We start from the raw sequence: 12083 nt of genomic DNA, 5'->3' as shown, positions 1-12083 counted from the left end.
GCGTACTACACTACTGCCTGGTAATGGACCCCACGTGGTCGTTAGTTACGTCTCATGATGTATCTGTTACCGACTCCACTCCCAGAAAATATGGGGAATTTGTCTGAAGATAGGCTGAGTGGGCTAATGCACTGTGCTGTGTTCCAAAGAGTCAGAGCAGAGTCAGCCTGTCCTGGGGAATTGAGAGGAGTGGACAAGATGAGCTGACTGCGCCTTTCTTGACTGTGCAGATCCGCATGTGAGTGTGCCCAGGCTTGTACTATTGGTCCGGCAGGCCGGGGCCTGTGCAGGTGCCAAGGGTATGCAATGGTGTGGATGCCAAGGGAGGATGGGCTTCCTGTCCTGGAGCCCGTGGCCCAGATGCAGGGGCAAGACCTGGACAAAAATGACAATGATGATGGTTAAAAGTGCTCAGCGCTGTGGGAGAAACTGTATGAGCCGGGAAAGGTTTCTGTGATCTTTCACAGAAAGTCAGGGAAGGCTTTTGGGAAGAGGTGGCATTTGGGCTGTGCCTTGAGCAGGTAGGACAAGCAGAGGGGGGCTGGCGTCTGGCCAGCTGGGGTATGGTGAGTGAGGGAGGAGGAGCACAGCAGGAGCACAGAGAGTGAGGGGACAACAATTAGTGGGCTGGGACAATGGGGAGGGGAATGATGAGGCTGGGAAGGGAGGTTGGGGCCCGATTCTGGAGCTAAGGAGACTGGCTGCTGTCTTCTGGGCCAGCCATTCTCAAAGTGTGGTCAGCATGCCCTGGGAGCTTGTTAGGGGTGCATATTCTCAGGCCCTACCCCAAGCCCGTTGAATCAGATTCTCCTGGGGTGGGGCCCAGCCATCTGCCCTGTGTGTTTTAACAAACCCTCCAGGGGGTTCTACTCATACTCCACCACTGCTCTGGGCTGGGGAAGTGCTGAGTTTGCTAAAAAGTAGATTTCTGAAATTCCCGAGTAGAGCCACTCTGGGCCTGAAAGCTGTGGGCACCTACTCCCACAGCTCAGAAGCAAAGGCTCTATATAGTTGTTGGCAAAGTCCGTTTTTACAGCATAGCCTAGATTCAGGCTGGAAACTTTAACAGCTTTCCTCAGACCAGCAGCTTTAAAAAATTTTTCTTTTTTATCCTCAGAACTCCTTGTTATAAAATCTCACATGGAACCTGGTATTATAAAACAGATTAAAGAGAAGCTTCTCGGTTAGAGGAGGAACCCAGAGCCCTGCCTACTCAGTGCCCTCTTCCAGCAGCCCCCTCCCCAGCAGCAGCCCCTGAGACCCCTCCCTCAGAAAGGCTGGACAGAGCACCCCCCAAAACACCTCCGAAGTCCTTTCTCCTCATTGCACAAGTTCACAGGCTGAGGCCCAGAGAGGAGTAGGATTTGCCCAGGGTCCTGTGGGCCCCGTTGTGGCAGGGCTGTTTCAAAACCTGGACATGCTAATTCGGGTCATCTTTTCACGCTTTTTGTCTTGTTTAGTAGAATGAATTCATAGTATCCGAAGTTGAAATGGATGAATAGAGAGCTACAGAGTCTAGGAGGCATTTTGCCATCTCTCATAATCCCAGAACTCGGCATTTTGCCTGGATGCCCAATATATCTCACTGGAGATCGTTTATAACCCCTTCTAAGTGCTCCTTTGCTCTAAGCCGAATAATGCATAATCCCTACTTGGTGCACAGTTAGATGAAACGCCTTCCATGGCCTGAGGATGAGTTTCTTCTTAACGGGAAATTCCTTGATGCCTACTTATGCCTGCTCCAGTTTGTCACTCATAACTCAGTGACTATGTGAACGGAAAGTGGTCTTAAAGATCTCGTGGTGCAGATGAGTGTCTGAGGTCCAGAGAGGGAAAATGACCCCTTCAAAGCACCCGGCGGGACAGTTTGGCAGAGCCGGGACAGCAGCCAGACTGGGCCGGCTTCCACCCCCTCTGAACCATCTCCCTTCTCTTGTGAGAAAGATCGCAACAGCGAAACAGTGCTGCACTGTGTTTTACCTTCTTCCTTATCCCCTTTGTCACATATTAGTATGAGCTTGTCACTGGGATGTAGGCAGGTTTCATTAAAATTGTCTTCCGGTCACAGAGAAAAGGACATCCTCTGACAAAATACAAAGTGTCTCTGTAGTCCAAGGAGACCACAGAAGGCCAAGCTGAGCTGTAAAGAAAGAGTTAGAAAGGAAAGGAACGTGGGAGGTGGAAATAAATGGAAGCAGTTTCCATTTGCTGAAGGGTTTTCATTATACGGCACACACGGCATCCATTCTTCCTCTTTCAGGCAGACGCTTCATTCTGGGTGCCCCTCATTCAGTATGTTTACTATATGGAAAATCGTTTGAACACATTAAATTAATTACATCTGTGACTCAATTTCAATTGATTCAGTGTGCACACTCTCTGCTGGGAGCCTGGCCTGTGGTTCCCAGTTGGCATGTTGATAAAGAAATTTCTTCCACGCATCCCGGGTTGGAGGCCCAGCTCAGCATCGGGCCCAGCTCTGTTGTACCTTCTTAGGAGCTGCACCCCAGCTCCCCTTCTCAGGGAGCACACTGAAAATAGGGTTCCATGTACCCAGCTGCGCACGGATGACTGGGGGTGCTGCCCAGCTCTGATTCCCAAAGGGCTAGTGGTCAGCTTCGTGGTCTAAAAAAGTCTCAGGATGCTTCCCCACCTGGAATGCCCTCTTCTGCCAAACATGCTACTAAGAAACTCGGGCTAGAATTGACTATGAGGTCTCAAAAGGCCAGAACATTCTGAGAATCCCCTTTTCTGAAAGTGATAAGGGTTGGAATGCAGCTCAGCAGGATTCATTTAGGGCAATGATTCCTAAACTTCTGTATGCACGAGAATCTCCTTGGGAACTTCATGAAAAATTCAGATTCCCTGGCCCCACCCTGTAATTTCTGATTCAGGCAGTGGTCTTTCAGTAAAGCCCAGGAATTCACCTGTTAGCAAGCAGTCTGGGTGATTCTTAAATAGCAACCATGCGAACTGCTCAAGATTAAACACACACACACACACACACACACACTCTCTCTCTCTGGATTTAAACCTGTTTGCGATGTATTTATTCCTACATTCGTTCACTCCTTTTGCAAACCCTGTGCTAGGTGTGTGGAGTATAGTGAGGAATAATGTATGGTCCCTGCCCTCAAGAGCCCCCCAGCCAGTGGGGCAGATGAATAATTGCTGGGCAGTATCCAAGGTCTGCCCAATGTCCCCAAAGGGGAGACTATGTTTTACATAGGGCAGTAAAGACCCAGAAGCTGTCCTCAAATTCCTGCTGTCCAGTAAGCAAAATTCATATAAATAATTGCAAGGTGCCCATACCATGGGTGCTCCTTCTGTGCCATGTACTGGAAGCAAGGATGCAATACCAGGCCCCCCGGCCCCCCAGCCCCAACACTCAACATGTCAGTGCACTGTCGCTTAACAGACTCCTCTAATTTGGCTTCCCTGACAAAGATACGCTGAAATTCATCGACAGGCGACCATAACCTTTCAAACCATGCCTGGGAGCATTTACTAAGCATTGAAACTGTTAGGTGAAAATCAAAGCCTTAATTTTTCTCTGGTGATCATTTTTAAATTCTTCCCAGTTTCCAGCCTCTTAATACAGGGATGACCTCCCAGATCTCAAAGTGGGCAAACCCTTTGGGTATGTTAGACCATGATACGACGGCTCTGGCCAGCAGCGTACCTCCTTTGGTAAATGTTTCTTCTGATTTGTCTTTGAAAAGGACACCGCATTGAGTTTGTGGTGCCTGTGACAGGCTAAATTAATAGAATCTCATTTTACCCTGTGAAAATATAGTTCATGTTTTCCCCAGAGAGTTCTTCAGTGTAAGAATGGGGGCTTTGAGGCTTCTGAGAGCTTTTGGCCATAGAGAAATGGAAAGAACCTCCTAGGGAATATCTCTGACCATGAGAAGAGGGCTCCATTCTTGCTACACTGTCTCCTGTGATCGCCCCTCATTCCCCTTGATGGACCCAATGTAGAAGTGATCACAGCTGGAAAGGGGTGACCCATAAGTTCCTCCATGTAATAGAACCATCCTTCATCCTCTGCCCAGCCTGTCGCGGTCAGCTGCCCGTCTGGACACACCAGTGTGGCACCTGTCAGCAGAGGCTGGCACCCCTGGGCGTGGGCGTTGCCCCTCTGATGGCCGTTGTCTTCTAACTGATCTCACCAAGGTGACGAAGAACAGCAGATGACGATTTGCAGTTTATTGATCTGTTTGCTTTTGTTGCTGAAGAAGAATCCAGCCTTAGCCAGTGTGTCCCTTAAACTGAAAGTTTTTATGTAAGATTGTAAAAAAATTATCTCCACTAAGATTCAAGTATTGCCTCTCCCCCTACCCCCATCAATTCAACACTCCCCCCTCACCAACAACTTTTTACCTAAAAAGAGGATATCGCAGAGCAAACTCAGTTTGGCTGTAATTCCAGGTGCTCCAAGTAAGGTCCAATGAGGTAGTGAAAGAAGGCCAATAGGTTCCTCATCCCAGGGGAATCCACAATATTGGTTCAGAGCTTGTTTATTTCATATCCAGTGTTGCCTAGCCCTACTGTGATCCTGAAGTTGTGTAGCTGATCTTCTATCCAAACAAAGAACTTCTCTCTCTCTTTCTCTCTCTCTCTCACACACACACACACACACACACACGACTTGAATATCTTATTAGAGTTGGTCCATCTTTTTTTTTTTTTTTTTTTTTTGAGACAGAGTCTCACTTTGTTGCCCGGGCTAGAGTGAGTGCCATGGCGTCAGCCTAGCTCACAGCAACCTCAAACTCCTGGGCTCGAGCGATCCTCCTGCCTCAGCCTCCCGAGTAGCTGGGACTACAGGCACGCGCCACCATGCCCGGCTAATTTTTTCTATATATATTTTAGTTGTCCATATAATTTCTTTCTATTTTTAGTAGAGACGGGGTCTCGCTCTTGCTCAGGCTGGTCTCGAACTCCTGACCTTGAGCGATCCACCCGCCTCGGCCTCCCAGAGTGCTAGGATTACAGGCGTGAGCCACCGCGCCCGGCCGAGAGTTGGTCCATCTTTACTGCCCATCTGATCTTTTGGGGTACTGGTTTTATTTTCCAATATAGAAGCTAAACTTCAGACTTCCCATCAGCCACACAATTGTGTCTTATATTTGATATCATCCTTTGGCCCATAGACTTTTTTTTTGGTTGAATTTGAGTGCAAACAGAGCTCTAGGAACTCCACCCGGAAATAGGGAAAACTCTACCAATCCAGGATTTGACAGCTTTTGGGCCCATTCTGCCAGTTGTGACTCCATCTTCCAGACTACCATGATTATGCCTGTTTCTCGATTTTGTACTCAAGGCTGTCACTAGAGAACTTGTCAGAAGCTCTGAAATTGTCTTAGTGTGTACCGGATGGCCCAGAAAATGCGGCTTGTCCCAGTGACCCTGTGCTAGCTCCCGATACCACTCCCTGTTTCCTGTTCCAAGGCCCCCTCTTTCATGAGCCTTTCTGGTCTGCTGCCAAGAATTAGCAGCAAACCCTTCCAGAACTTCCACCCCACTTGTCCCCACCATACCCCAGATCCAGGTGGTTCCAGCAGAATTGCACCATACACAAAGTTAATGTGGCAGCCGATTTGAGAACCTAATCTCTCTCCCTCCATTCTCTGGGTAACCAGCCCACCCTCAAACTAAGATAGAATATACCATTGTCCAGGGCGTGGCAATGATGAGCTATAGCAGGAATTGAAAATTTGAAAAGTCAGGCCAAAAGAGGCCACAGTGTATGTACCTCTTAGAGCCGTGTGACCTCGGGGAAGTTATCTACCTCTGTGCCTCAGTTTTCTCTTCTGTATAGTGGAGGGAAATAGATCCTCTTCCAAAGCGTTATTGTCACAATAGTGTTTGGCGCCCAATAACTACACTGTCATCATTGCTATTATTATTACTACTGCTATTATGACAGTTCTTTCCAAAGAACAGTTTATGTGGGTCTTATCAAGCAATATGCAGTATTGAATCCAGCAAACGATCGTTGAATACATACTAGGTGCCTGTCTGTTGCACATATATGATCTTGTTTAATTCTCTCAACAATGAACAACTCTATTAACTTGTATGAAAGTTGTAGGTGTTTAATATCAAAACAGAACCAAGTAAATCCTGCCTGTACGCAGGCACACTTTCGAGTTCTTTCCTGCTGCCATTCACTCTAGGGACTGGAAAGTCACCTTAAGGTGGAAGACGTCTGCTCCCAAAGCTCCTTCCTGTTTCCCTGCAGACTAGCTCAGAGCCACCCAAGCTCCAGCGGCCCTGAGAATGACCACTCCGAATCATACACAAAAGCTAACGGCAGCTGATGCCGTTGGTGCCCCACCCACATCTCCTGGGACCCCTTTCAGGGGTTTGCTTAGGTTTGCCCACCGGCCAGTTGCGGCAGGTGCCCCTGCAACAGCTCACACCTGCAGCCTTCCCTGCAGAACTGGGCCATGGGTGCCTCCCGGCCTGGCGGTGCCTGAGAATTACACCCACCCCACGGCCTGCGGCGGTGACTGATGTACTATTACCACACCAGGTGCAATTGGCTCTCCAGGGCTCCCGAGGGCTGAGGCTGAGGCTGAGGCTACCCTTCCCAGAAACCACATCGGAGCTCAGCCTCTGCATTTTCCCTCTCCCCTCTCCAGGTTTCTCCTGAAAACACATCCTCAACACGTCACTGACACGTGACTCCCTGTCCTGGGCTTTGCTTCTGAGGGACCCAGTCTAAGACACCCTTGTGTTTTTGTAGGAAATTTAAGCATTTTCAAGAGGAAATTTTTACTGTAACCTAATTGTTATTGTATGTGTTAACTTTAGAACAAACCCTCCCCCACTGCCTCCCCTGACACCCGTAAGAGGGTTCTGGATTCTCCTCCCTCATACTCTGGTGCATTTTGCTTGCACCTCTGCCTGCTGCCGTCGGCCCACGGGAGAGCCATATTCATCTCCTCCGATGAATTAGCATCTCCCAGGTTTGCAGGCACCACAGCTTGTCCTCGCTCTGATCCCCACGTACCTTACCTTGTGCCTTACACGTGTTAGAAGCTCAGTAACCACTGGTAACCTCTAGTTAATGCAGTTGGATTAAATTCACAGGATTGAGAAATTCAGTCACATTCTCCTACTCTGTTGCCTTCTAGGCTTCTACAAACTAAAAACGCTTTTTCAACCCAATAAATAATCAGAACTGGCAACAGAAGTATTAACAGGACTTAGAGTTCTTTAATCTGCTAATAGTAACACCCAAATTCTTCCTGTGATACTTGGCATGGGTAACTCACACAAGGCGTGCAATCTGCCTAGTGTGCACGTGCGTGTGTGTGTGTGTGTGTGTGTGTGTGTGTTGGGGGTGGAGGGGTGGGTGTCTCTTCCTGATTCCTTCCTGAGGCAGCAGAGAAACCCATCCTTTACCTGCCCCTCCCCACTCTCTCATCTCCCCATCAGCATCTCTGGGGCTCAAATCAATCCCGGGGCCTGAGGGGGAGAGGGAGTTGCTGATGGGGCCTCTGTGACTTCAGATTGTCAGGAACATTTTTGAGAGGTAATTGCTAGTAATAAACAACAACGATAATAATAATAATCCTTGCTGTGTGCCTGCCCTGTTTACAGAGTGCATTTATAGTCTCTCTCATCTTCCTTCCTGAACGCAATTACGCTTATTCACGTAATGCTAATAATAGCTATCAATTAATGAGCTCCTCCTGTATCCCAGGAAGCATTCTAAGCACTTTTCACACATTCTCGAATGTGATGCTCAGAAGAGCCTGGTGCTGGGGGCTGTGTGATGCCGAGTGCCTGCGACGCCGCGCCCAGCGCGCTGCATCTGGCCGGCTCACCCCTGCCGCATCTCTGCCCTCGCTTCCCCTTCTCGGTGAGGCCTTCCCTGACCACCTGTTTCAAATGGCAACCCTCTCCCCATCCACCCACACCCTCTGCCCCTCCGATTCGTTCTTCTTCACAGTAGTTGCCCCCATCTGACATACTTATATACTTCACTTATTTATTGTCTGTTTTGTTTTCTGCTGTATCTGCAAGACTTAGAACCGGGTGCCTGGGACATGGTAGGTGCCTGATAAATATTGGTTTAATGAATGAATGATTTAAATAATTAACGACCATGATACAGATTAAAGAAAGAGGTTCAGCAGAGATAAAATGACTTACCCAAGGCCGGACGCAGTGGCTCATGCCTGTAATCCTAGCACTCTGGGAGGCCAAGGCGGGAGGATCACTTGAGCTCAGGAGTTTGAAACCAGCCTGAGCAAGAGCAATACTCCATCTCTACTAAAACTCGGAAAGTATTAGCCAGGCATGGTGGCGCATACCTGTAGTCCCAGCTACTTGGGAGGCTGAGGCAGAAGGATCATTTGAACCCAGGAGTTTGAGGTTGCTGTGAGCTAGGCTGACACCATAGTACTTGCCTGGACAACAGAGTGAGACTCTGTCTAAAAAAAAAAAAAAAGACTTACCCAATATCCTACAGGTAGTAAGTGACAGAGTTTATTCAAGGCTACCAAATCTGGCTAACCCAAAGTCCATATTCTTAACCATTTAGATATTCAATTAATTAAATCGGCATCCGTAACACCTCTAGCAAGCCAGGCCAGGGCCAGGCAGGATGGGTAAGACATAAAGTTTTGCCTCCAAGGAACTCACGGTGGAAACAACCAGGTGAGATGGGGGGCAGGGTGGAAGTAGGTGCCACTATCCCCACATTAATCGTGGAGGATGTTGTGGTTCCCCCTCTGCACTGGGCCAATCGTGTGTCCATCTGCCTCCTCCTGCTGGACAGGGAGCCTGTGAGCCCCTTGCCAGTGAGGCCTGTAAGTCTCTCTGTACCCTGGTTTCTGTAAAATCCGGCTCTTTGTCCATGAAATATGTTTGTCGATTGAATGAATAAGAAAATTACAGCTTAGGGAGGCAAAGTAGCTATGTTGGGGTCTCACGATGCGTTATTGATGAACCTGGTTCAGAACTACATCCTCAGTCTTCTGATTCTAAATGCAGCGTCTCAAAATCGTGTGTTCTTAGGTGTTGCTTGGCTGCCCTTCTCCTGTTTATTTAAATACAATTACAAATGACTGCAGACAATGTACAGCGCAGGAAAGAAACCTACTCCTTCTGCTGTCAGATAAATTTGAAAGATCAAAATAATGTGGTTTAGCAATTTGTTTGAATTGATGCCTAGCCTTCCAAAGCTTGCAAGTTTGACTTCGTCAAGTCAGGAAAAAAATAGCTATTTCCTTAAGAAAAGCAGTGTGGGGGAGTGTATCATCTTATGAGAGTTTCAGCAGAAGCCCTGTGTGCAGGCTCTGTCTGGGTCCCTGAAAGAAAGAGACAAAGAGGAGGCTCCCCCGAGGGAGCTGGTGACATGGTGGCTGTAGTGACAGTTAGTACAATGACAGAGGTACTGATACTAGGAATGGCTCACAGTTTCGAGTCCTCAGTATATGCTGGGTACTATGCCAAGCTCTTAAATATATTATTTCACTTAATTGTAACACTAACCTCTGCTATGGGTTGAATTGTCCCCCACAAAAATCCATATGCTGAGCTCCAACCCACAGTACCCCAAGTGTGACCTTATTTGGAAACTGAGTCGTTGCAGATGTAATTAGTTAAGATGAGGGCATACTGGAATAGGGTAGCCCTGTATAACTAGAGGCCTTATAAAAAGCGGAAATTTGGAGTCAGACACACGCACAGGGAGACCCCATGTGAAGATGGAGGCAGAGATGGAGGCGATGGTGTACAAGCCGGGAACGCCAGTGATTGCCGGCCAACCACCAAAAGCTGAGACAGGCGTGGCACTGATGCTCCCTCTCAGGAGGAATCAGCCACACTGACACAATGATTTCGGACTTCTGGGCTCCAGAGTTGAGATAAGAAATGTCCGGTGTTTGAGCTGCCCAGTGTGTGGCACTTGGTTACGCAGCCCTAGCAAACTAGCACAGCCCCGCAAATGGACGACTGTTGTTATCAGCATTTTGTGTGAGAGGTTAAATAATTTGCCCAAGGTCATAGGACCAGTGAATGGAGAAGCTGGGATTTGAACACAAGCACTCTAACTTTCAATGCCCACTTTTACCATCATCCTACACCTACGAAAGCTCTCCTCCGTGAGGGGGCAAAAGAACCCCAGCCAGAGAAGGCCAGCGTAGAAATAAACCAGTAAGATCACATCCACCACCCAGCTTCCCGGGGGTAGCGGGGACTCTGTGGCCCTTGGGGACCTGCTAAGCAGAAGCCAAGGCTAAAGCCAGGGCCCCTCATTTCTGGGCCAGCCCCTCTCCCGAGCGGCCTCCGCCCTCTGCGTGCGTCCTGTCCACTGCTCGGTTCTGCCAGCCCGCGCTGGAAGGGGCACCTTGCATCTGACTCTCCGTTCCCGATTGGGGACGGGAGGGCATTTTACAACTCACTTGCCATGTTCTTATTTATTCATGTCTTTTAAAGCAGCATATACATTTCTATTTTGGATTACAAAAGTAATACATGTCCAGTCCAGAAAATGTAAAATGTACAGATAAGTACCATAAAGAAATTAGTCACCCAATAACCTCATCATTCAGACAGACCATGGGCACTTCGTACTTAAATGTGATCTTTTTTTTTTAATTCCTTTACCATTTATTTTGGTCCCTCACACTGTAAAGCTTTTTCTGTGACAATGGTTCTCAATCTTTCTAACCCTATCATTTTTTAATTGTGATAAAATATGCATAACATAAAATTTGCCAATTTAGCCATCTGTAAGTGTGCAGTTCAGTGACATTAAGTACACTTGCATTGCTGTGCAACCGTCACCACTACCCCTCTCCAAAATCTTCTCGTCATCCCAAACTGAAAATGTGCACCCATGAAACCACAGCTCCCCGGTGGATGTGATCATTTTAAAGCTATTATTTATTATAGGAGAGTTGATTTTATTCAGCTGTATATTTATTTTTAAAGAATTTTTAAAGATATCATAAATAGTTTGCTAACTTTAGAGGGAAACCATGGTTGTTTGCAAGCTACCTCTAACCAAATAGATATTAGCCCAGCAGAGGCATGGTTGCCTTTGCATACAGAAACCCAAGAATGTGCATTTTAAAATGCTGAAGATATAAATAGCAAGCAAACATTTTTAAGTAATATAATTAAACATTGGTGATATCCTCCCGATTGACAAAAATACTGAAAGATATACCCAGATCCTGTTTGGAAAACAAGTCTGAAGAGCTCTGTTAAACACCATGTGCATTTCTCTTGGTGTGAAGCCAGAACCCCCTCCGTGTGTGTCAAGGTGTGTTAGCCCGGGAGCTTGCTAAGCAGGAAGGAAGTTTGCTAAGATCAGGGGAAGACAGCTGACATAAATTTCAGCTGACAAGATGCACGGCTTTGAGCCCTGATGGATGCCAGCCCCGCCTGTGTGCGCTCATGCAGAGGTTACTCAGACACACTGGAAGTGACACTCTGTGCCCGCCTGCATGATGGCCAGCCCCGAGTGAGGGGGTGAAGGACGCCTGGGAGATCCACCTTCTCATGAAATTGCAACACGCCCCCACTTCTTCTTTCTCAATGGAATTCAAACTTCCTAAAATTCTTGCCTAAACCAATAATTTGCAAGTAAAGACATGGAGTCTTATAAACTGTGGCAGGGGGAGGGGGATATGGTGAGAGAGGGACTGGAGGGGGTGCCCAACTCTGTCTTCCCAAGGGGTGTGAAATGGTTGACAGTGTGGACTCTGGAGACAGACTTCCCAGGTTCACATCTTGGCTCCACCTGCTAGCTGGGCGAACTTGAGTGAGAACTTAATCTCTCTGCATCTCAGTTTTCTGTCTATAAAACAGGAATAGCACCTTAGACCGGGCTACCTGTACGTGGACTTTGAGACAGTGTTGCATGCGGGTTTGTCAGAGCATGTACTCTGGAAATGCACCTGTGAGGAAGTGAGGGTGGCAGGCCTGGGCAGAGCAAGAAGATGACAGTAGCTGATCCTGCAGGGAGCCCTGCAGCTGCGATGGCACAGGGGGTGGGCCCTGGTATCCCCTCATCAGACAGTCACTGGCCTGGCTGGGTCTGGGATGGGGTGTGT

The 12083-nt window shown here is 47.9% G+C and overlaps 1 protein-coding gene across 1 annotated transcript in view; it reads left to right on the top strand.

Annotated features, from left to right (window-relative positions):
* The window catches only part of GABBR2 (gamma-aminobutyric acid type B receptor subunit 2), a 366525-nt gene that overhangs the window by 222518 nt on the left and 131924 nt on the right, over positions 1-12083 (top strand). The gene's annotated exons all lie outside the window — the stretch shown is intronic.

Source organism: Eulemur rufifrons, chromosome 7 (assembly GCF_041146395.1).
Source record: "Eulemur rufifrons isolate Redbay chromosome 7, OSU_ERuf_1, whole genome shotgun sequence".
In the NCBI taxonomy this organism is placed as follows: Eukaryota; Metazoa; Chordata; class Mammalia; order Primates; family Lemuridae; genus Eulemur; species Eulemur rufifrons.
Note: the sequence above shows the minus strand (reverse complement) of the source record. Positions and strands in the feature narration are given on the sequence as shown.